General features: G+C 38.4%; 1 protein-coding gene across 2 annotated transcripts in view; it reads right to left on the bottom strand.

Moving 5' to 3' along the window:
• The window catches only part of ptprsa (protein tyrosine phosphatase receptor type Sa), a 269,659-nt gene that overhangs the window by 201,074 nt on the left and 42,773 nt on the right, over positions 1–25,812 (bottom strand). For both annotated transcript variants that reach the window (XM_053634470.1, XM_053634471.1), the window contains exon 2: positions 12,923–13,014. The gene's annotated coding sequence lies outside the window, so the exon portion shown is untranslated. The remainder of the gene's footprint in view (positions 1–12,922; positions 13,015–25,812) is intronic.

Below are 25,812 nucleotides of genomic sequence, written 5' to 3'. Positions count from 1 at the left end.
CCCTCTGGCACCAACAGCCAAGACACGTTCACACCAAAGTCACTATCTATGTTTCCAACCACATATTTTTATGTGAATTTTGGGATATTGCATAAAAAACACTGGATGGAAAGACCAGATAAAATCTCCAAAATGTGCATACAAAACTCAGTCAGTTGAGGTTCAGATTTGGGCGGATAATTTTTTTATTTATTAAGAAGACATGCACATAAACTACGATGGAAACACATTTACCAAATCAGTTCCTCAATGTGCATCAAAAAAAGTCATGTAAATTTGCCTCAACAAATTGTCATTGGATAATTGGCTCAGAAAATTAAAAATGACGGAGAGCGAGAGGTATGTATGTTAGGATAGACGACTTTGTGATAGACGACCCGTTTCCCCGGAAGTGACGAGTTTGGTCTCGTGAACACATGGAAACAGTGCTTTATTCGTAAATGTTTTATGCATATATTCCAGTCGGTACAGGACTTCGCGGAGGTTATTTTTGTGATTATTGCGACCCAAAATGCCTGATTTTGCTTTAATTTTTTGCTTTTTTTCTGAATTTTGAGGATAACTACTTAAATTGGACTACTTGAAACACAGTGATGTTTGCTGGTAAATGAGACCTTTTAGCTGTGCTCATGCTCGACACTCGTGAAGAGGGCTTTTGCTGAATGTGAGTTGTGATGATGTCACATGAAAATGAAAATCTGTGATAATATAGAAAAATTGCAAGCTCCTGCGAATATTGCGGAGTTTCCTTGATCTTGCGTTAATTTCTGCAATCACAAAATTGCAAAATCCTGGAAGGACTGATTTTTCACATAAGTTAAATTCGTAACTTGGATGGAAATATAGTTATTGATATCACATTTTTCCTCATTCTGATGTTTGAAGTGAACCTTAACTGAAGCTGAATCTACATGGTTTTATGAACTATGCTGCTGCCACATGATTGCCTGATTAGATAATTGCATTAATTAGCACACGCACAGGCATAACTGTTAATGGATAAAGGTATGATGTGTTGTTCATTAATAAATTAAAAATCATAATCGTTTGCAAATCGCAGTGGTACAAGACCAGGATGTGCAGTTATTGGAAAATAATCACCTTTGTGGTAAATTAATTATAGTATATACAACTAGATTTGACTCTTATAATACCATGGACAACTATTTTAGGTATAATGCTTCAGGCACATCATGGCGTATTGGTACCATAGAGGTTGAGGCTTTTAATGACCTGAAGATTATGAGTTTAAATCTAAAACCTGCCTATGAGTCACTGTTCGGTCTTTGCGTCAATACGCTATGCTTAGCTTGTATTCTGCCTCACTTAAGCTGTTTCGGATGAAGAAAAAAAAAAGTGATGCAAATATAAATATATACCTCTCAACTTCCTCGATATATATATATATATATATATATATATATATATATATATATATATTATCAGATTTGCTTTCCACCCACAGAAAGAAGTCGATGATTGTGATCTGTGAGCTACAGGCTCACATCGCACCTCTCCTCCTCATGAGCAACCCCAGCATTCCTATTTTCAGCTGTTATCGTTTGGCTTTTTGCTAAGTTCACAGCTAATTCCTGCTTGTATAACAGATTCAGGCATTTCAAGAAAAGTTGTGCACTTTCAAAAGTTACTGAGTCAGGGGTGAAATCAGTGTGGGAACAGGACATAAGCAATTAGAATTATAAAGCCAGTGATAGACAAAGCCTTCTGGCAAGTGGGTTTTTTAATGTAAGACTGCTTCACACAAGTGTTTATGGATTTATGTTTGGTTAACCAGTTGGTTTTTTCAGCCTCTGAATTCTCTAACTAAATTTTTGATGAATAACCTAGTTCTTGCTTTAGCCTTGTAGCTCAAAAGCAAAAAAATTTCGGAAAGGCCCATATTTTATGCTTTTATGGAGCACAAAGTGCAGGTCGTGTTAATGAGCGAATACAAACAAACTTACAACAAACTAAAATATTTAATTTCCAATATTCCAGTGTTTCAGTGCAACTAAAAATAATGTGTCTATTGTTGAGACATTCACTGGTAAGTGTAGCTGTATACAATCAAATTGCACAAGCAGATCAAATTCAAGGGATTTTCTGCTTCCAATCTTTATTTTATCTGCCTTCCTGATAATAGCACATCTACTCTAGAGGCAAGCTAGGGTAGTTAGTTAGCCAATACTAGCTAGTAGTGGTTAGCTGTTATTTTTCCATATCAACACAAAAAAGTGCTTTGGATAGGTATTTGTCTAAAGGAGAAAATATTAAACAAATAAACACTTGCGAAATGTAAATGTAGATTTTCTATAAGCAGATCAATGAGAAGGTAAATAAATAAAGAATTTTTTTTATTTAGAAAATATTTTTTTTCATTTGCTGGTGTTTCACTGAAGCAGTCGTCCTGTTTACAAGTTGCTCTATGGTTTCACATTCATAAGCTTTCATTTTCAAGGTTGAAAGCAGCTAGTTTGGCTTTTGGAGCCGATGAATTGTGGGCCTCACATGCAGCCCTGAGGGACCTCTATTCAACACCCGTCTCTCAAACACATTATCTCCTGTGACAGAAATTTCACTGGCTTTCATCTCCCAGGTCCACTGTGCAGATAAGATGCTTATGAATACACTGAGCATCTGTGCGAAGTTCGCCCGAGTCACAACGCAGGAAAAAAAGCAGACTGACATCCATTAGAGCAAGACAACTCAGACTGATAAACATCCACGAAGGCCTCTGCTAAGATTATGAATTCATAATGGACATGCACACAAAATCACAAAGATGCACAATGGAGCAGAAGACATTCGTGTATTATTTTCTTTATTATTAATGTTACTTGTGATCAGGTTATTATCCATGATTGTGGATGTGCATGGAGTGATCCTAGAGTCATGTTTAGAGTAGCAAAGCTAATTGCAAATTCATACATTAGTTCATGAGGGGGGAAAAAAAAAAAACATGCTTGTTAAGTTGAATCTCTACAAATCTCTTGCCACAAATGTTTTTTTAATTTTGAAAATATTTTTGCTCATATTGTCTCTAGTATATACAGTATGTTCTGCCACCAAGTATTTCCACCATTGTTGAACAATGCTCAACAGAAACATCTGGTGAACTAACTCCCAGAAAAAAGTACCAAAAGTACCAGGCTGTACTTTTCAAGCTTTTCCTCTTTTGCAACTTTAGCATGTATCTTTTATCTGAAAACATAAATATATTCTGCATTTGGCCAGATTTCCCAAAAAAAAAAAAAAAACACCCCCTCAACTTGGAATGCCTACTCAGAAAGTTGGGAAGGTGTCCATATATCATGTCAACATGACCACTCTACGGTAAATAAAATATCATCTTCACTACTTTAAGTGAGTTTATAGTCGATCAATCAACACAGACAGATTAGTTAGTAAATTTATAACATTGACCATATAGTTTGCTTAGTGGGTAGCACACTAGCCTCCCACCTCCAGGGTCGGGGGTTTGATTCCTGACTCTGCCCTGTGTCCGCAGAGTTTGCATGTTTTCACCGTGCTTCGGGGGTTTCCTCCAGGTACCCCGGTTTCCCCCCCAAGTCCAAACACATAATGTTGGCTGATTGGTATCTCTAGTATGTCCGTAGCATGTGAATGGGTGTGTGATTGTTCCCTGTAATGTGTAGGATAAGCGGAAAAGAAAATGGATGGATGGATGATCATGAGCATTAATGTTAGCTGGCTATCTTGTTTCTAACATAACACACACATTCATGGATGTGTATATGTTCTTCCCCACTTTGTAGCTCAAATGTACCAAGCTTGAAAATTGCGTAATTCCGAGTTAAGTCGAATGCAGCAATAGTATCCCTGTAAAAATAATATATGCTACATAATCGGACCTTAAGGATGATTGAAGTTCCTTTAAACCTTTACTCTGAGAAACCTTTACCTATGAAAGGTACAAAACAGTTACCAAAAGTACAGTTTCGCACCTTTAATTCTGAGAGTGTAGTAGAGGAAGGTTCCCTCCATGCTAAGGAAATGTGACACCGCAGGAGGTCACAGAAAGCTGTTTCTAATCTACAGATCCTCAGACAGGAAACTCATGTAGAACTAATCCAAACAATACACCAACTCAGATGGCATTTTAAGAATGGCAGGGGCAATTCTTTTAAGAACTGCAGGGGCAATTCAGGCGGTAGACTCTGAGAGTGAGGCAGAACGAGAGAGTAAACATGACATGGAGAAGGAGCAGGTGAATGAGAGACTTAAAGTGACAGGGAGGAAGCGAAGCGGAGGGGAAAGAACTCGAGAGGCAGTGAGCATGAGATAAAAAAGAGTGAGTGAGTGAGTGAGCAAGTAGGCAGGGGAGAAAAAAGTGTGTGCGTGTGTGTGTGTGTGTGTGTGTGCAGTGGAGTGTGGTAGACTGCTCCTCTGTGTAGTGCCTGTCTTGGCCTTATTTGGTAGGGGAGGGTTGGAGTCTCTCCTGTTCTGTTTACTTAGTGGGTCAGAGGCCCAGTACAACGTACCACTGCAGAGCAAACAGCGACTGAACTACTCTCATCACACATGCACACACACACAGACACAGACAGACACACACACACACACACACACACACACACACACACACACAAACAATAGAACGTGAACCTGTTCTTATGCATACACTCAGTCTGAAAGTTCAGTCTATTTGAATAGCTGCATCTCAGATGCTGTTCTATGTAAAGAATAAAACATTGTGGGTGTGTAGCTGTTATAGGAAAATGGCAGTGTGAGACACCCAGATACTAAGTGGAGTTACTATTACCACCCTCAATTTCCCAGTGCTAACAATTTTTTATTAATTAAAGAACAACACGCTGTATTTTTTTTTTATCCCTTTATAGTTTAATCCTGTGGAACGTCCATGAAACAAATTTGTTCCTGTTATCACTTACGTTAAGTACGCTATTTGAGATGCAGCTAATATTTTAGCTTCACACTCTATTCTGAACTCTATTCTCACTCACGATTTTGCTCGGAGCTCTCATCTCTTTGAATAGTGGGAAATTACCACTAAAAAACTCAAAGTGTAGAGTGAGAGTAGTAAACTCTGGTTTCTGTACATTCGATAACTTGTGCTGTCATTTTTCTTGGAATTCACTGGAGCTCATTTTGACCAAGTAACATGATTTTAGCTTGATGATATTCTTAGACCCTGATTTATTTCTACCAGAATGAAGATTTTAATTTTTTTGACTCCAAGTCATAAAATAAGTAATAATAACACTGTCTGATTTTTATTATTAGCACAGAATGATACAATCTTGTTTGAGATATATTTGACAAAACTGTATTAGTTTTTGAGAATCAATTCATTGTGCAACTGCACTCAGACTATCATAAAAAAACAAAAGAACCAAAAAAAGGAGAGTTCCATACATGCATGCACACCCCACACACCATTATTCTGTGCCCTCTTCCATCCTCTTGCTGTTTGTGATTATAGTAAAGCCCCGTGGCTCCTACAATAGAGAGACTAATCACAACAAGGCCTGGGTGATTCGGTGGAAGAAAAGAAATCGCCCACGCTGCACTTTGGCCTAAACTGGTTCTAACAGGGCCGGGCACGCCAGAGCACCACCATTCATTTAACTGTGCAGAATTACCCATGACACGCTTCATCTGGTTATTAACAGAGCCAGATCCAAAACTGCATTTATTACTGCCATTGATTTCTGTCTTCAGTCTTGCTGTAAAGTAATTATTTTTGAGGTTATAAATCATGCCTCACCTCACAATCATCATCATGGATTCTTTCTTTAAATTATAAATGTAATTTGTAAAAAGAGAAATATTGAGATGTCCTAAACTAGCAGAAATCACATATACTCAGGAGGAGGCTCCCTATGTAGAGAGCGTTTTTGGGCAGTGTTTGTGCTTCCATGCACCCAAAAAAATTGGTACTACAGTAAACTAGGGTAGTGAAAAGAAACTGATACTGAAATAATACTGAAACCTACTTAGTATTAATCAATCAGGGGCATCATAGAACATTTCCTTATGTCTGTTTGTGTTTTGCTGGTTTGTGTTGCTAGCAATGAACTCCTTGTGCTGATTTTAATGTTAAGTGATATCTTTAACAGAGAACACAAGAATGGCCAAACTGAGAGAGCAGAGCAGTATCTGCGAGAGTGTTCATTACAAATACGTGCAAGGAGCCATGAATTGCAAAGTGTAGACACTGGCAAGCGAGGGGAAACATGCGACAGTTTCACTGCGTGCTTGTTTTACTTCTCTGCATTCACAAATACATTTGTGTGGACACAATTGATGACATCTTGCTCTCATTTGTAATGACCACACTCTCAGGTCGGGCACCCTTGTACACTCTTTATAAAACGTCCATCCATCCATTTTATCCTACACAGGGTCACGGGAAGCATGGATCCTATCCTAGCGGACTCAGGGCACAAGGTGAGGGACACCCTGGACGGGGTGACAACCCATCTTCACCTTCACCATCGCACATTCACACACACATTACGAACAATTTGGAAAGGCCAATCAGCCTGGATCATCATGATGAATGATGAAACATGCCAGATTGCAGTATCGTCTGTTTATTAACATGACAGCATACACTAGGTTTACGTCACTTTTTTCCCCCCGAGTATGAGTAAATGAGAATAGTATCAGAGTGATACTCAATATTACTATTGGTTAGGGCTGCACAATTAATCGAATATCGATTGCGATTACTATTTTGACTGCCCATGATTAAATGAACATGATCGACTGCGATATTGACGTTTAAAGTTCGTCCTCCGCTAATAGAAAACTCTTCTGCAGATCAAATCAAGTGCTTCCTACACTTACAGCCAATCACCATAGAGCGGCGCAGGGATGACCTCATTTTGTAATGCCAAAACCCCGAAACGGCATTAGCATTTTAGCGCTTGAGCTGCTAGCTTCCCTCCGAGATCCTGCGCTTTGCGCGAGGAGAAATCATGGCATTAACATGATGCTAAATGGCACTACAGAGGTTGTCAGGGACATTAAACATCATCACGCCAAATGGGAAAAAACTTTGCAGATAAACTCAGGGCTCTACAGTGCGACCATTTCACTCGCATTTGTGACTGAAAAGTATTTTGTGCGACTGTGAATAAATATTTATTCGCACCGGTGCGAGTGACCTGTTTGGAGTTGTATAATACAATCGGAATAAAAACTACAGGAAGTCCAAAATGCATCTACACCGAGCAACAGTTACTTTCACACTGCTTTTTATCTCCTCAGTCAACCGAACAAGTGTGCAAATACTGCAAAGAAGCCATTATGATGACGAGAGTAAATGTACATCATCTGTTTCAACTTCCCGATCTCACAACCGCCATCTTTTATTGATCAGGCAAAATGACCTGAACTTGCACCTGCTCCTGTAGACACAGTGGCGTCGGGCGGAGTAAATTAATAATAATACTAATGCTACAAGGTGGGGTTTAATTCAAACTTCTTTATTAAAAAATTCCTCACCAATCATAATCAAGAGTAGCAACTGTTCAGTCTGTGAACATACAGTACACTGCAGCTCTCCTTCACTAACTCTAATTTACTTCATTTAAACTCACGGTTGCCAGATATCAGTAGAAAAGTCAACTCCAGTTTCCATGTTTTGATTTAATCCCCCCAAAAACACAATATTATCAGCAGACATGGACACTGTACTGGGGGAACTGATCTAAAACTGATAAACAAACAAAAATAAATCTTCTAAAATGTAAAGATAGAAAATGTGTTGTAAATAAATCATTTAATATAAAAAATGATATTATAATAACTTCATAAAATATAAATAAAATGAGAAATGAAATAATGTTTAATGACTATAGGTTGCATTTAATATCAATTTGACATTAAGCTTAGTTCGCTATTTCCTTAGAAGGCTATTAGCCTTTTTCCTAATATGGATAATTTTTGTGTTAGACTACTTTTAATTAGGACTCTCTATTGTTTTTAAGATATTTAAAAATAAATATTTTATGCTTGTTTATTTATCAATTAACCAACAGTATCTCATTGCTATTATTTTAACTCAGTTAACAGTGACCATGAGCAGAGAGCTTACATTTAACTGTTTATGACCTTCTGATTAAAGTTTAAACAAAAAAAGATTGGTATCTGGATCAGTTTCTGTTGTAAAAATCCTGATCAGAGCATCAGTAATGAACACCATTACACTAAAGCACTGTGTATCTAACAGGTAAATGAACTCATCCAAAAGATATATACTAAAGGGACAAAAGATGTACGCTTGAGGGTACCATGCAAAACAACAAAGAATGGCATCAATTTAGTACCCTTTTTTCAGACAGCGCGATCATTTCCGTCCAATTCTGAAGCTCTTCAAAGAGATAAATCATAGGTTTCCCATAATTCATTTCACTCAATGAGAGTTTGAAGTACGACAGTTTGAAGAACATGGCGGATAAAGCTGTCTCTCAGATATAATACCATTATAATATTGCAAATCCTGCTAAAAGCTTAAGCAATGATTGTAATATATAAAAAAAATGTCACATACACACATATGCACACACAAACCCATGCTCTAGGTTTGAAAACCGATTGTAAATATGAACATGAATAAAAAATGATCCTCTTAGGTATGCAACACGCCACTTAATCAGTACCTCTATTACCGCTACATCTAAAAAGCAATGTGCCTTTGATTCCCAAATACCATGAAATAAGATACCCAGGCACAATAAAAATTCATCACCTCCAGACACGCAAAGCTTCATTTACATTTCTTTAAATACCGCTGTAAATAACTGGAGCGTTGATAATTGAATAACGGTAATTTATTGCTGTTTCTTTATAATATGGTACAGATTGGATGAAGGACTCAAGGGAGGCCCTGAGGGCGCATTAAGCAGCCTGACAGGCACGCCGGCATGCACAATGCCTCAGGCGCAGGCCATAAAGATTAATAGAGCTTGGTTTAATTGCAGGCCTCGTAGGCGAAGAGCTTCGTGCCATGCTGCGCTGATTCCTGCTTATTCCACCCGACTCGAGTTAATCCTTTTGTTCAACAAGGTGCACACACACTACAGATGATCAGCACACACCTGCCCTGCTCATCAGGGAGGATAACCCTTAATACATGCAGATCCTTAAAGATTTATTTCAAAGCAGTTTTCGTGCATTTCATTTTGAGTTTTGGATCGTTGTCTGCTTCTAAAGGCAACCCCAAAAACAAACATGTTAACAGTGTTTAAGCTTCTAGTGTACTTGAAGTCTAACTAAAAAAGCGTGAATGAGCTAGAGGGAGAAACTGATGTTGTGTGCAATTCATGACCCTGAGGTATGTATTTAAGAGTTAAAGGAAACTTCCAACCTAAAAATGCATTTATATTGAAATAGTTGTGATGTGTTTAGCAATTCCACTGCAAATTTGATGGTTGGTGCTGTATTTTCATTATTCCTGTGAAAAGAAGGTGGTTGTGTGCCAGGCTGAGATCACAGGGGGAAATTGCAAGCACAGTAACAAGGATGTTTGATAGATTAAAAAATGTAAACAATCCCAAATATAAAGGATAACAATCAGGTCTTGCTGTTATCTGCGAAAAACAAAAGAGCAAAAGCTGTTCTGACTCACCATTTTTCAGTGATTGTCAATGTCATATTATTGAGAAATCCACTGTAGAAGTATTGGAGACCTTGATGCAAACACTGGATTCAAAGTTCCAGAATGCAATGCATGCATATGCATATGATGCATTTGAGCTCAGCTAGTTAGCAATAAACCAGATGAGCTTGATGGTGTTGATGATGGTTTTAGCATGAAAGTTTGTACAGATTAGCATGAAAGAGTGTACAGATTCGGCAGGTAAGAGAGCTGGACAGATTAAAATGTATTTTTTCCCTCATAATCTGTCCTGTTTTTTGCCAGTTATCTGGTCTTAGCTATATCTGGTTTGTTTTTGTAGAGTAATTATTTGTTTATATACAGTACTGTGCAAAAGTCTTAGGCACCCTATTTTCTTTAGTACAAACTTTGGTATAGATTTTTATTTTATGACTTCTACATTATCAAGTCAGCACAAAAACATTTTAGATCTCCAAACATTAGTTTTCCAGCACAAAATTAAATGTTACAGAAAAATCTTTGTATGTCAGTAAAGAAACCAGCATATTAAGTGGTAAGAGACACTTTTCAGACAAAAAAAAAAAAAAAACAACACAATGAAGGCTGCTGGGTTTTGCTTCAAAAATAAGAAGCAAGTGCGACAGTTAAAGTCTCCAGAAGAACTGTGGCTGGTTCTGCAAGATGCTCAGTAACACCAAATATTGCCTTTGTTTAATTTATTACAGTTTACTGCTCTTTATAGTACTATTTTTTTAATGGAGAAACATTTAATTTCATTATTTTGGGGGGCATCTTCGCACGACAGCATTTCTTTGCATGTGCCTAAGACGTTTGCACAATATATTTAACCTTGACCTAAAGAACTAAAGCACTGCTGCATCATTCTCTTTAAATAGAAATGAAGCAAGAACTAAATTCCACTGCACCACTATCAGTAGGTAGAACTACTGTACATTGTAGGTAATGAGAAAATCATTAATTAAAATGAAAATAGACCAACATGTCAATAAAAGAACTCAGAATATTTTTAAATTGAATATTGCACACTGATGAAGCTCACATGTTAATAATAGTTAGTAATAATAATATGCAAGTGATTCAGGGTGGATTTTTCCTTTAAAATGTATGTTTGTATGTACTGTATATAATTCTGCACCATTACTTTGATACAAGCCTTTATTTTTGCTATCAGCATCTTCTTTAAACCCATATGTCTGGCATTAAACTTTCCCTCACATACATCCAGATATGCCTTAGCCCCAGGCTCTTCACTCCTAAAGTTATTATCCTTCACAATATGCTCAGTGTAGCTGTAAATTCAGCTGCTGCATTCATTCTCGCCGCCAAAGATGTGTTCTTATAACTTTTTACACCCAAAGGCAACCCCTTCACTCTCTCTCTCTCTCTCTGACACACACACACACACACACACACACACACACACACACACACACACACACTACACTCCACTGAACCATACAGCAGCATGTATCAGGCTCTCCAGGTCTGTAAAACCAGACTGATGGACTCAGACATGGGGAAATGCCTTGTGTTTATGATGAGCATGTCAATCTTGGAAGCATGGCAGACCTTGGTGACATCCTGGGCATGAACATTTACTGACTTTATAGCCAAGTGGCAGTAAAGATAATAACAGGTTGGGTATAGATGATAAGTGATCTGACTTTATGATCACTGGAGTAGGAAACATAATTACAGAGATTACAGACCAGCTATTCAGGTGAAGGCATGTTATGAGCGTGAAATGCTAGGAATACATTATATCAGGTCTGCAGACCCATGTGCTCATTACAAAGGGCTTTACAGTTGTGTTCCCTTCCCTTGAATAAATCTCTTATATGCCGTGCTTTGCATAAGTATTCACCCCCTCTTGAACTTTTCCACATTTTGTAGCGTTACAACCTGGAAATGAAATGGACTTAATTGGGATTATATGTAATTAATCTACACAAAATCACAATATTGCAAAAATTTAAAATAAACAGCATTTGCAAAATTATCTAAAACTAAAAAAAAAAACTTTGAACATCCTACAGAGTGCCATCAATTACAAATGGAAAGAATGAAAGAATATGGCACAACTGCGACTGACTGCCGAGAGGAGACCATCAAAAAAAAAGTCAGGTAGAGGTGAAATTAGTCGGAGAAGAAACCTAAAGGCCAAGGATAACTCTCATCATGACTCAACCGCCACCATGCTTTACTGTGGCAATGGTGTTCTCATCGTGACATTTACTTAAAGTATAAAAGTACAACAAAGAATTAAAATAAAAGAATTCAAATAAAATATCACAAAACGTTATCAATGTTTCACCAAATATTTCCACATTCTTTAAACCTTGACTGTTATAACTTTGTAAAGGCAGCCATCTTAGATAACCAGAAATTTTTTTTCTCAGCACAGTTTGGGATCACGAGCCCCTCAGCCCTGCCTCTCAAAGTTTGAAGGTGGAATAGTACTGGGAAGCAGCTAGGAAAGAGCTCATGCTATTTTTACAAAAGTATTAACTAAACAATGAGATCCATTAGCTGAATTATGTCATTTTAAACCTTTTATGCATGAATTATGAAATCCAGATCAAGGATTTTTTTTTCTCTCTGCGTTTTCACTCTTCTTTAGGCATAATTTTTACATTCATTTTACTTTTACATACATTTTTCAAAAAGTTATTGAAGTGTCCACACCAGTGGACTGCATGTGTTCAAATGAAGAATAGGTGTCCACTCTAGTGGCTGTTATGTAGTTATTCTGTTGAAAACCTTGCAACAGCCAGAAAATGGCTTTTGAATAGCTGTCCACTGTAGTGACCACTATGCATGCAAAGGTTAAGCATATGGACAAGTATATTGACGTTTGGAAGTGTATTTGCAGAAAAGATAAGCAAGTTAGCTACATTAGCAAAACTAATGGAGCAAATGTTAGACACTAAACATGTCCTGGCTAATCAAGCACTTTTGGTGTAAGCAGAAAACTGTGTAAATGTAATTTTTTTTTTTTTTGCTAAAACAGGTAGTCTTCTACTTCATTTAAGTCCTTTTGGATAAAAGCATTAGTCAAATGAGTAAATGTAAATGTGAATAACATAAACATCAGTGCATACAAACAGAACAATATGCATTTTTCTTTGTGAACGTTTCAGAAATTGGCTCAAAACCTCCTCACTGCGTGGACAGAAACATAACTAATTTTATTTGATTAGTAAAACGTGCTGAGAATGGATGACTGAGATTAGGCAGGAATATAAAATACAGGAAGCATGTCCATTTTAGACTGTAATCCACTGCTCTTACCTCTCTGTTGTTTTCAAAGGCTCTGTATCTTCATTCTTCAGCTCTTCTCTTTAGCGTTTCTTTTTCTTCCTTCTTGCCTGAATTGCCTGCACCTTGAGAAGAGCAGAGAATGAAAGAGAAATGAATGAAAAGGACTACCAAATGATGCACAGTTCTCTAGAGCGAAACTCAGCGTGATGAATGCACTCTAGAGTGACCAAGTACTCTGATTACAGGAGAAGACAAGAGCAAATCTGCATTTAACGCTACACCATTTTTCAAAATGTTGCAATCAAATCTCCTTTACATCAAGGGCTCTCAAACTTTTGTAGCCTGCGAGCACTTTTGCTATAACTTCCACGAACCTCCTTAGCCCAGATTTCCACCCATCCATCCATTTTCTGTACCGCTTATCCTACACAGGGTCATGGGGAGCCTATCCCAGGAGACTCGGGACACAAGTTGGGGGACACCCTGGACAAGGTGCCAACCCACTGCAGGGCACAATCATTCACACACTATGGACAATTTGGAAATGCCAATTAGCCAACAATGAATGTCTTTGGATTGAGGGAGGAAACCAGAGTACTCGGAAGAAACCCCCAAAGCATGGGGAGAACATGCAAACTCCTTGCACACTGTACAGAGGCAGGAATTTAGCCCCCAACCCTGGAGGTGCGAGGCAAACGTGCTAACTACTAAACCACCATAACCCCCTAGGCAGCAAATCAAATTCTAACTAATGGTGAATATTGGTTATCCATTCATCCATTTTCTATACCGCTTATCCTACAGGGTCATGGGGAACCTGGAGCCTATCCCAGGGAGCATTGGGCACAAGGCCAGGTACACCCTGGACAGGGTGCAAATCCATCACAGGACACAATCGCAGTCACACACTCATTCATACACTACGGACACGTTGGACATGCCTATCAGCCTACCATGCATGTCTTTGGACTGGGGGAGGAAACCGGAGTACCCGGAGGAAACCCCTGCAGCACGGCGAGAACATGAAAACTCCGCACCTCGCAGGGCATGAAATTTTACTTCTCACAAATTCATTAGCAAACTATGTAGTGTTATTCATGCTTATTCATGACCAACAAGTTTACACAGATGAATGATGCTTTCATGCTTAATGAAAGTTGCTTTAAAAGTAATAAAAGTTACTTTTTTCAAATACTTGCATGAACATATAAAAGTAACAACTATTTAAGTACACTTAAGTACATTTTTGGCCACTTTTAATCCAGAAAAAGTATAATCTTTCAGTATTTTTTCCACCCCTGCTTAATGGTTGGTTGTGATTTCCATCACTGTAACAAAAATCTTTTTAAAAATCACAATCTCCCTGGCTATGCTTCACTAACCCTACTTTGAGAAGCATATCTCTCGCTTGAACAAGATGTGAAGAAAAGTAATGAATGTGTGTCATGTTTTGAAACCAAAGAGATCAGCTACTGAATGTTTGCATTGTGAAGTAAAGAAATATCATGCTTGCCCTCCTATCTTGATGTTTTGCACTCCACAGACAGCCATTCCCTCATCAAACCCATCCCTGTCTCTGTCTTTCTTTCTTCCCAGGAACCTCTTGGGGCACGGTTTCCAGGACAACCAGCCCGGACACGATTCCTCTTCCTGGCAGGAATTCACAGCCAGCCAATCATAACAGCTAACGGTTGAGAGTAATCCCAGAGGGCTGTGGGGCTGCACTGCGTCCTCACAAGCCTCTCTGCCAAGTGGCTTGTCCTGGGAATATGTCTAATGTATGGCAATTTACTCCACACACACACACACACACTCCTGTCCATCACATTATATATCAGGTGCTAATTCTAACCTTGCTAATTGACGTTATGTTCTATATTTAAGAAGCTCTATGATTCATGGCAACACTTTATTATATAACATGGGCCTCATAGGACAGCATTATGTTAATGCTAACACCAATCCCAGGTTAGCAAAAGCTTCTAATTATCGACACAATATTATACATCATGGGTGAAGTTTGAGTCTTACACAATGATGTTTTGGTGATCAGATGGCTGCATAGCTAATATGCTAATACTAACACCAAGGTAGAATGCAGTTAGAAATCTATCAATAGCTGCATGTTGCATTATATAACACGGGTGGAGCATTGAATCCTGTTCCCTTCTCAACACCCAAGTAAAAGACCAATCATGTTTGTTTTCTCACGGCTTCAAACATGTTGGAGTGGAACGCAGAGACTGTAGCGACAGATGGCAAAGCATCATGGGGTATTGTAAATTGGGAGATGGTGGATCTGTGATAAACTGGTACTCCAAAAGGCTTGCTACCATGAACAGCCACTCTTGGGAAATTAGAGAAGAAAAACGGTGTTGCCTCACCAATGTGGCTTCTGAATATTGGACTAAATTATGATTTATTCCGCTTTTTGATTTAATGCCCTAAAGCTTCTAATTGTCTATAATTATGAATTGCAAACCATCCATATGGCATACACTTCATTCCGAGCACTCACACTCATAATGAAAGTACCATAGAAAATGTCATTTTAAACTATTACAAATAACCTGTGTGGTGTAATGAACTGTTTGGTATTTTTTATGCTAATACTACAAAATTACAAAAAATGGCCTACATTTAGAACCCCTTTAGGAAGTTAGAAACACTTAACTATCCAAATAACTGTTAACACTGCCCGACCTGAAACAACATATTAAACATATCTAGCCTGAAACACACCCCCAACCCCTGGACTTTTTGTTTTGCAGCAAGGGGTACTTGGACTATGCACATGAATCAATAATCCCAACTGTCTGAACCTGGGATCTCTCTGGAGTGTGCATAAACAAAACAAGCATGACAAAGCGACAGTTCAGCTCAGCTCTTATTGGTTATTGTATTTATATCCCAGCGCTGTGGAATTTTCTAATCTGATTTGTCAGAAGTTGTTGATTAATTTTCTATAAAAGCAGACCGTAGTTCTGGCTGAAAGGCAAATCACAGGTATATATTAATGCACACATTCTAACACATTATCCTTTCTATAGTAAAACTTTATTTACAGAGACTTACAGCATATGATGGACACTCCACATAATCTAAGGGTAAGTAAAAAATGGATTAAAAACATCCATCCATCCATCCATTTTCTGTACCACTTATCCTACACAAGGTTCACAGGAAGCCTGGAGCCAATCCCAGGTGACCTGGGGCACAAGGTGGGGGACACCCTGCACTGGGTGCCAACCCATCGCAGAGCACAATCGCGCACACACTCCAGACAATTCAGAAATGCCAATAAGCCTACAACACATGTCTGTGGATTTGGGGAGGAAACAGGGTGGAGGCAGGAATCAAACCCCAAACTCTGGAGGTGTGAGGCAAATGTGCTAACCACTAAGCCACCGTGATCCCCTGGATTCAACATTTGTTATCAAACACAGACTTTTAGTTACTTTTAACAAGCTGATCTTTAGTACCAAATGTCTGGCAAATATCAAATGCTGAGCTAACTGTACACTGGTTATTAAATTCAAGAGAGAGAAAAAGAGAAGCCAGTAAGGGAATGACTCTTTCTAGTTGCTATAAGTGATAAGAGGTACTAACTTGTTTCATGGACCTTCTGCAACATTAAATATAACTCTAAATGGGTTAAAAGAAATGCCATTCATTGGAATGCCATTCATTAATTGTAATGGCAAATAAATATGACATGAAGCAGTCTTCAATAAATAATAAATCATTTATTATTAATAACATTCACAATAAGCAATTTGTCCAAAATGGATGCTGGTGCAGGTCAAATAAGTGGTTATGTTAATAATATTCATAATAATTCATCCACCGTGCAATGTAGTTTGGTAACAGTAGGCTTTGGTTGCTAAGCAACCATAAAGGGCAAAGATTAGGGCATTCAATAGACAGAACGATGACTTAACACTGGCACATTAATAAAGAATTAAATTAATGTCACGCGGTTGCAGGGGTAATTTAACAGTTGTAAAGCATTTCCCCTCTCTCTGTTTAATTTAGCTGCCATATGACTCGGATTTAAAAAAATAAAAAAATAAAATACTCTCCATAGTCACACTGTAGGGGAAAAATGTATCCTGATATGTTCTTATACAGTACACAGAATAGGATCTTGATACCTGTGAGCTTCTCATCATCTATACAGAGATGCTCAGTAATTCACTCTTCATCTTCGCTTTCTCTAGGACATAAAAGCAATACTACAACATGACCACTTATTTGGCCTGCACCAACATCCATTTCTCACAGAGACGCTAGTAAATGAGTTAGAATATAAAAACGGATTTGAAAACAAATCCTTCATAAAGGCGTGACGGTGACACTGCAGGCGAGGATATGAGTCAGAAGCCAAAGCTTTGGAAAACATACGAATGGCATGAACGGTTTGTTATCATGCCGGATGCACAAAGCTCAGTCGTGGCCAGGTTTCACATATGGAATTACATTAAGCTAATTTCTAGCAACAGTGTAAAGCGCAGGCTTACTGGCAGTTACAGCACTACAAATTTCACACAGCAATTTACCAGAAGATGCTAGTGGGTGTCGACTCAGAGAACAAAGTGCCAAGTGCTGTGAACGTACACAGCGCAGCAATGCTAAACCACAGGGAAGCGATCATCCACATGCTCTAAAAGAGACAGGCGTCCAGTTGTCTAGCATACACAGCCAATACACTCTATTAATTCATTGTTATCTTGAGCCCTTGCTTGCCAAAATGCAACACTCTTGTAAATTTCTCTTCAGCTCCAGCCACTCTGACTTGCATTAATGAAAATGTTTGGTGCAGATAAGTGCAAAACCACTAATTATTTAAGCAGCAGCTTTCTGGAAAGGCTGAATAATAATCACCACAATGGGTCAGGGTCAAGATGAAACTGTAGGGCCTACAGTAAAAGGGAACTGAAAAAGTTGAATGATTGAAATGAATAAAATATTAAATACATCACACTGATAACAGCCAAGACAGAACTAGAATACCTCTATAGTTATAGGCTGGGCAATATGGAAAAAATATCTTATCACGATAGTTATATAATAATAATAATAATAATAATAATAATAATAATTCCTTAGATATATATAGTGCTTTTCTAGGCACTCAAAGCTCTTTACTCTGTATGGGGGGACATCTCATCAACCGCCACCAGTGTATAGCATCCACCTGGATGATGTGACGGCCGCCATAGTGCACCAGAACACCCAGCACACACCAGCTATTAGTGGAGAGGAGAGGAGAGTGATGTAGACAATTCAGAGATGGAGATTATTAGGGGGCTATGACAGATCAGATAGACTTCGCTAGAAGTCTAGACAACTTCGCTAGAAGTGTCCTGAGATTTTTAATGACCACAGAGAGTCAGCACCTCCATTTAACTTCTCACCGTAAAGACTTTGTCCCTGTTACTATACTGGGGAATTAGGCCCCACACAGACAATAGGGTGTACACCCCCTGCTGGCCTCACTAATACCACTTCCAACAGAAACCTTAGCTTTCCCCAGGAGGTCTCCCATCCAGGTACTAGCAAGGCTCAACTCTGCATAGCTTCAGTGGGAAACCAGGCAAAAGCTGCAGGGTGATACGACCCTGGCAGTTGAGGATGGATTTCTACAATAGTTGAAGACATTTCTACACTACACAATTCGTATCATGATATATAATTTGGCTAATAAACTGCAAAACAGTAATAAAATAAACAAATAAAGACAATAAAACGGAGTTTGAAGATACTTTTATTTAATGCCTACAAAAAGACGATGATTTTTTTTTTACATTTCATCAAATCAACAGCCTCCATTCAGTACCATTTAATTTGTAATTATTAAAAACTTCAAAAATACATCACCATAACAATGATATCTCAGAAAAGTGTACTGCATAATCATCCATCCACCTTCTATACCGCTTATCCTCTTCAGGGTCACAGGGAACCTGAAGCCTATCCCAGGGAGCATGGGGCACAAGGCGGGGTACACCCTGGACAGGGTGCCAATCCATCGCAGGGCACAATCACATACACATTCATACACTACGGACACTTTGGACATGTCAATCAGCCTACCATGGACGTCTTTGGACTGGGGGAGGAAACCAGAGAACCCAGAGGAAACCCCCGCAGCACAGGGAGAACATGCAAACTCCGCACACAGGGCCACAGCGGGGATCGACCTCCTGACCCTGGAGGTGTGAGGCGAACGTGCTAACCACTAAGCCCCTGTGCGCTCACTGCATAATCATTTATCATGATATCGATATAATATTTACATTTATTGCATTTGGCAGATGCCCTTATCCAGAGCGACTTACATTTATCTTACACATATTATATCGGTATATTGCCGAGCCCGATATAGTTACATTGCATTTATTCATTCGGGCGATGTTTTTAATCTAAGTGGTACACAATCCAATACCAGGCTCTTGCTTAAAGCCTAAAAGATTGCAACCATCATGGAGCCAAACCTGATGTAAGGAACCAGGGAACCTTCTTAATGCAGTTTTTTAAGGCATGGCATAGAAATAACATTAATGTGGTAGGGTTGGGAAATATAATGAAATATACCACAGAGCTGTTGAATTCTTTATTCTGATTGGTCAGAAGGTGTTATGTAAGGGATAATCCATGGCTAGGTGTGTATTACATAATTTTAATGCACAACATGGAGGCAATGAACGTTGCCTCCGCTGAGTGCATTAAAATCGTGTAATGCACACCTAGCCATGGATTATCTTCCTATACCACGGTCCCTTGACAGCACTGACAAGTTAAAGCTGTCACTGATGTTTACAGTGCAAAATTTTACTGAAATGATAAAAATAACAGTTAATTTTCTTCAGCTATTTTATATACGGGTCATTAGATCTAGAATTCTGCCTAGTCTAAATCATACACAGAGCTAAAGTAGTGTGATAAGATTACATTTATTTGAATGAATTATAATAAATAGTTATTAGAGAGAGAGAGAGAGAGAGAGAGAGAGATGTGTGTGTGATTACCTGCATCTGTGCTGCTTCACTACTAATAATGAAGCTGTGAGTTTAACTACTGTATGCAACTGTATGTTACTATGGTTACAGTTGTTTATAGGCAGTGCATTAATTTAGACAATTAGAATTGAGTGTTCAGACAGACAGGTTTATATTAATGTACTACTCGTTCTAATATGTTATGATTTCTATAGTAGCCACATACACAAGGACTTTTTATATGGTGACGTTTTCTGTAAGGACATGTTTTACATTTATAGAAGGAGTCTCCAGTGTCAGTGTTTTTGTAACAGTGAGAGGTAAAGCTGTAACGTTGTTTTACAGTTTCTGACACGGGAAAATCTTCAGGACAGACGAGTTTAGGCTGTGTGTTAAGAGAGAGAAAAGTACAGGGTGGTGAAGGAATAACTATTTATTGCTGCTATAACGAAATTGATAGCATGAACTAACTTGTTTGCAAAACATTAAATGTAACTATAAATGGATAAAAACAATTTGTCGTTCTTTAATAAACAAATAAAAACTCACTAGTTGATTATTTTCCTACAACAGCACACTCCCTTATGTTTTATTACTTAAATAGTCATGAGGAAATCATCATTTAATCTCAGTACGAATTTTGTTCCAGCGATTTTAAGAACCACTGACTATCATATTTTTGTGGAAATCATGTTAATAATAAGTGTGAACTGCTTTAGCTATTGTTTAATCATGGGATTTGAACTCACAATAACCCTCTGGGCATTAACTCAGAAGAGTAATCACATAGCTATATTTACCATATTGTAAATTATGACAAGTCACTCCTATAATGTAGAGACACACATTTGCATAGGGAATAAAAAAAAAACAACACCCACAAGCTCAGCTTTAATGCCCACTGTCCTTCAGTGACACTGTACCAGCACACTAGCACACGGCCACAGATGTGTCCAGGCTAAAGGACTGGGTCTGGTGGATTCATTACGTGAAATCAATTACGATAAATACACACATACACACTCGATTATGACTCCCTCTTAAAGCCAAGCTTGCCCTTCATTCGTTATATTGCTCTGAAGGGCTTTTACACACACACACACACACACACACACACACACCGATCATACAGTGAACTGAACGGTATCACCATTCCACTTTTTCTTTTTTACACACAGCTGTAAATCTGTAAACGGCCTCCAGAGATATTAAGCATGCTGGAAATCAACCATAGTAGCTTTTTCAATTTACCAAATATGTGTGAGAAATTAGTTAGTGGTGCATATAATCAGGTATAATCACCGTTTATCCACTCGTGGGAGGAGTGGAACTGACATCACCACAGGTTAGGGTTGAAAACAATATATATATTTTTTAATCTAAAATATCTGCTTTGAAGGTATTTGGACTTTGACCTCCAGAGGACTGGGGCAAGTCTCGGATTGCAAAGCTCGGATCATCCTCTTTAATCCATACTCATTAAGGATGAACTGCTTGATAAAGCACTAGCAAAGTCCAGCAGCTGGAGAAAAAAAATCCCCACCACGGATAAGTGGCGGCTTTGATGGCAAATTTAATAAATTACTGCTGATCAGCGCTAAGGCACATGCATTAACATGTAATGATGATTACACTGGTGATGTGTGTTCAGGGGGAAAAAAGTGCTCAAAGACTTAATTAAGGGCAGTGGCAGGCTTTTACTGAAATGAAAATCAGGTGGGGTTTAATATTTTTGCAGAAGTAGAACACAAGAAATGTCCAAAAATAAAATGTACATACTTTTATCTTTGATCACTAAGGACATATTTGATTTCAAACATGTTTGCTTCTTTAGCAGTGATGGATTAAACAGATCAGTTGCTACATTTTAAGTGTAGCCCAGTGCACACACAGACACACATCTTTTTTCTCTTTTTCTGTCATTTTTGTTTTTGCACTCCACTGTTCTATCTCCTTTTAGACATGTTCTTGTTGGTTGCTTATGCACTTTTAACTGTCATCATCTGTTCATTATTTAGCAATGTTGTCTCCTGTTGGACCACACCATTGCTTTTGAACTTACAGAAATGCAGTTATTGTAAAATGTCCAGTTTTCCTAATGGCCTGCGTGTTTGTGCATGTGGGAAAATGTCCTCAAAAAGAGAGGACTATCTGACTGTTTTGACCTTGTGTGGACATCTGGCTTGTCCTCATGAGAAAAAGTTTTTCTTCCAAAAAGTGCAGCTTTTATCTAAAAAAATAAAGCCTTGGAGGAAGCAGCAGAGACGGCTGGTTCCTCTGGTCAGTGTACATACCTAGTACACTTAGCCTGCTTTGAAAATCTGCCAGTGAAGCTAGTGTAAACCCAGGCATGTAACATATAAATCAAGCACAATGATTAGTGCATTATGCCCTGCGATGGATTGGCACCCTGTCCAGGGTGTACCCCGCCTTGTGCCCGATGCTCCCTGGGATAGGCTCCAGGTTTCCCCGTGACCCTGTAGGAAGGATAAGCGGTATAGAAGATGGACGGATGGATGGATGGATGGATGGATTAGTGCATTAATTAATTTGTGTTTTACTAGTTAGCTTTAGAAACTACATATAGCTACTACCAATTCTCATTGGAACTCTAAAAAAAAAAAAACCTGACAAGCACTCCCACGAGCAACCTGAATCTTGCGAGGATGAACAGTTTTAGTTAGAACATTTCCTTAACCTGTTCCTTCAATTTAGATCCCATGCATTGAAATTGCTTGAAATGTCATGAACGTTCTTCTTGCTCAGTTTAGAACAACTTTGAATAAAAATGTCCACATTCAAACCTTCTCCTACGTCCAACAGCAGGTTATTCAAGCAAACTGTTTTGCTCTGATTGCTCTGTTCGCCCGCTGAGGCTCATGGCGTGACCTTCAGTTACGTCGAGACAGGCAAGACCTCCCACATCCGCTTCTCCTCCTGAGCTGAAACAAAAATAACTCTCACTCTCCCTGCAGAGAGGACGTCTTAAATAAATTACCGCTACGCTATCCTCCAATGATGTGATCTTTGTTCCTGAGCAAATTAAAAATTTAAACCCATTTAGCAAGGTGCACAGAGTAACTCGAAACAGTGCCGTCGACAGCCATGATAATCCACCAGAACCTTGACTTTGGCTCTTTGCAGGCGTCCTCTGAAACTGGAAGTAAGACAGAAAGAGCAAATGGCATATAATCTAATTATGTTATAATATTTTTAAACTGATTATGATGTCTGAACTGGGGTTTGCAGAAATTGTATTGCTTGTATTAAAATGACATAAATTGTCAGTTAATAGTGTTTCATTTAATTGTAAGTCTGTAAATATAAGATATCTTATATAAGATGTCTTACACAAGATGTACTTTCAGAAGGTGCTGATTAATTTTCTATAAAAGCAGCTCTGACAGTAGTGCAAAAACAGGTTTATATGTTATCATTTCTATAGTAACAACTTACACAGGAACTTGTACAGCATACATTCCACCTAAATGGATTTAAATAAAACATGTAATCATTGATATGTTGACGCCTTCTCTGAGGATATGTTTATTTAACATTTATGAACGAAGTCTCCAATGTGAGCACTAAAGAGAGAGTTAAAGCTGTAACACTGAGTTTTCCAACACAAGAAAGTCTTCAGGACAGAGAAGTTAATGCTTTGTGGTTTCTCGGTAACATGGCAATCTGCATCTTATTAACTTCATTAACTGTTTATAGCTGCTATAACAGAAGTGATAACAGGAACTAACGTGTTTTTGAAGATTGTATATATAAAACTATAAATGGATAAAAAGATGACTTTTATGAGTTATGATTTGCCATTCTTTAATACAAAGATGAGTCAAATGAAAACATTATTATTATTATTTATTTTGCATTGTTTATTACAACAGTGTATAATCTACATAATCAACATTTTGTTCAATGCAAATTCTCCAGTGCTTAATGAGTGTCTAGAATCCTCTAAAAGCATTTGATTAAAATTCTAATTTATGTAAAACTTTTAGGGTTTTCATTGACTCATCCTCATTAATTAAGAAATTGTAACTGATGGAAAATTGCCGTCGTATAAGACTAGACAAGCTGTTATAGGAAAATCAACTTAACAGTAACTCTGCACTGCATCATATAACCTTGTCGTTGATTTCCCTAGAAGAACAATTATTTGTACTGTCACCTTCTACTATCAGATATCAGTGTTACACACACACACTGTCAATGGAAGCTTTCATCCAAGTGCACTATCTCATTTAACAAAAAACCCCTGTATTTAACAGTTAAAATTAAACACAGTGATCTCAAAATTAGAGTGAAAGTGCAGTGTACAAAGAGGATATACCATGTGCCAGAATATAGTCTCGATAAGCGAGACAGCAAAGTGAAGCGAGATTACATAAAAATGAGGATGTCATCTCGTACGACAGTAAGAGTGCAATGCTTTAGGCCTCATGGGATGCGTGTATGTATATTCTTTCTGTCATACAGTACACCTGATATGAATGACAAAAGAAGCACCTGTAATGAATTTGAGATATGAGGTATGAACCAGCTATTATTATGCCTTTTGGATCCCTTTCTTCTTCACGCTTCTATTGCAGAAAACTAATTAGAGAAGAGCAGGAAAAAAACATATTATAAAATAAATCTTTCCCGGATAATGCGTTCTTCTCAGTAAATAGTTACCTGAATAAATGAGATTCAGCGGGAACTATATAATTAATCTTTTGTCCTCTGACCTTTGTTAATTAATCCATTATTCCAGATTCCATTATTTTCTCCCCAAAAATAGCATCTAATCTCAATCTGTATGATACAGCATTGCAGGGCCATGGACAGGCTTTTCCCCTTCCTGCTAATGTAAAAGCCTCTCTATGATCCATCAGCCTTGACCTTGATGGTGGCCCCGATAACTAAAAGCATGCTTGAGTGGCCGGGTTGAGATACAGCCACTGTGTAGGGCGTCAGCTCGTGATGCTATCTCTCACAGAGTGACAGCTCGTTCTCGTCATTCTCAGAAAGAAAGGCTGAAACAGAGACAAATTAAGAGAGGGAGAGAGACAGAGAGAGTGAGACAGAGGTCCTCCAGTGGCCAGGGTGAGCAGGAGGTGCATCTCTTCTTTTGGCTTGCTGGATTAAACTAATCAAAACATGAATCAGACCGACAGCCTGAAGGCAACCCTGATTGCCTCTTTACCTCCTCTGAGGGGCTAATGAGGACCAGGAGGCTTGCAGATGTGTTTCCCACACCCTTACTTACCCTGTTGATCACAGAAAGGGCTAATGGTGGACACTTCTGCTTTTTCAGACAGCCAATCAAGCCCACATGTCTTGTTTTTTTTTTATTGATTATTATTATTTTTTTTTACCATACTGAGGGAGGTTTAGCAGTTACATTGGGGTAACAGAGTTCCTGCAGCATAGGGGTATTCTCTCTACACTCTAAGAAACGCTGGGTTATTTTTTCCACCCAAACGCTGGGTTAAGCCTTTTGGGTCATTTAATTAGGTTATTTTCTCAGTCTCTACCCAGGGTAGTTTTGTGTAACCTAATTGTTGGGTTAATGGCTGGGTCATTTTGACTGACAGTTGAATCAATGCACCCCTCCACCACCCCGATGCCTCAGCCCAGCTCCTTGGGTCAAATTAACTCAGTGTCAATTGTTTGAATTTGTCTCAGGCGGAGGTAGATGTTTTTGAGCCAAGGAAACCAAATGACCACAGGTAAGTTAGCGTTCATCACTATTTAGCATTAATACTGCTGAAAATGCCTGGCCAAGTTTGTGATATTTTAGCAGGGCCTCTCGAAAATGTATTCATTGGTAAACAGTAACTCAGTGAGTGACAATTAACTTTACTTATTGCAACGGCTTCAAAAGTGAATATCATGTACTGCTTCCTCAGTGTTGGCATTACACTACTA

The sequence above is a fragment of the Ictalurus furcatus genome, chromosome 10, assembly GCF_023375685.1.
Source record: "Ictalurus furcatus strain D&B chromosome 10, Billie_1.0, whole genome shotgun sequence".
Classification (NCBI taxonomy): domain Eukaryota; kingdom Metazoa; phylum Chordata; class Actinopteri; order Siluriformes; family Ictaluridae; genus Ictalurus; species Ictalurus furcatus.
This window is presented reverse-complemented; position numbering and strand designations above follow the sequence as displayed.